Below are 1,454 nucleotides of genomic sequence, written 5' to 3'. Positions count from 1 at the left end.
CGCGTGTGGCCATGGACCAGCACCTCAGCTCCGCAGGGTTGTACGCTTCCTGTAACTCCGTCCGCATCTGGTGCTGGCCGAGTCCACCAGGAGGCCTCGGGGCTCTGCACTGGGCATCCACCTGCAAGGCGGCCTCGTGCCCCTGTCCCCCATGGAAGCTGTCCAAGCCACACAACATTTAGGCCTCCAGGTTTGGTGCATGAGAACTGCAATTACCAGGCACGTCCCCCTCAACACCGCTATCCCCGGCGCCAGGACCTCTTCCGCAGCAGCTACTGCAGGAGATCTAGCGACTTCCAGCCCCGAAATGAGCTCCCGCCTGCCTTCCCCCGCCGTGGCCAGGCCGGGCACCAGGCCTGGAGACACAGCCGGTGACTCTGAGCGCGGACATTCAGCTGGAGAGGAAGGAACTGTGCACCGTTCCTGGTGCTAAAGTTGCCATGGGCTTTGGCATCCAAGTTTTGTTTTAAAACATGTGCTTTTAGTAATAAGCTGCATCGGGCAGTGTCCATTTTTTGAGCCAAACAATTTAAAAACTATCATTTTCCCCTGTAAAGTTAACCTTTTAAGATAGTGTTCTTCCAGCTTTGAAATGTACCATCACAAATACTTGTGTTTCAGTTGAAGTTAATATATAATTGCGAAATTATTTAGGATGTTGTAAGAATGACCATTTGCAGAGGAAATACTTTAAGAACCCGTGTTTCCTCATCCAGCTTAGTATGTGCCAGCTGAATCTGGAGCAGTGGTGTTGATAAGCTTGACCCCACCCTGTATCTTGTGGCAAAGACTGTTCCAGAAAAGTGTTTACTCAAAGATAACCAGCTGTCTCCCTGCTTGCTGAATGCCTTGTACTAAGTTCATAAAAATCTGTTGATTAAATTTTTTTTTTTTTAAATAAAGACCTCTCCAAATGTGGTCAAGCCTAGGGCGTACACAAAGGCTCCCTACTTCCCAGCCCTGGGGAGTGGACAGAATGTGCAGACACTGGCACCAGGACATCAAGCCTGCTTTCATTTTCTTAGGCAAGGGAGGAAGCGTTCGGGATAGGAAGGAATGAACAAGCCTGCGCAGGTTTATTCATTCATCCTCTTCTCTCTCCTACCGTCCCTTGCTATGAAAGACCCAACGCACCTGTACACCGGGAGAGGACAATTTAAAGCAAAGTCCCTTCACCTTCTTGGAGCTATCCTTGAATAAATCATTTTCTCTTTTTATCAAAATAAATGGCCACCTTTGATTTGCTTATCAACCGAAGTGGCCGGTAGCAGGATTACCCGTGCAAGCCACCGTGCCGAAGATATTTTTTATTGGTTTGGTTTGGTTTGTGGTTTTGGGGATGGAACTTGTCACGCACAGGGGTAAACAGCAAGCCACTGCTCGCTGGAAAATGCAGCTCCTGGCAATCTTAAACCGGCAGTCAGTACAGAGCTAAAAAAAAAAAAAAAAAAAAA

This window comes from Chinchilla lanigera, unplaced genomic scaffold (genome assembly GCF_000276665.1).
Source record: "Chinchilla lanigera isolate Chin_1 unplaced genomic scaffold, ChiLan1.0 scaffold00045, whole genome shotgun sequence".
In the NCBI taxonomy this organism is placed as follows: Eukaryota; Metazoa; Chordata; class Mammalia; order Rodentia; family Chinchillidae; genus Chinchilla; species Chinchilla lanigera.
Note: the sequence above shows the minus strand (reverse complement) of the source record.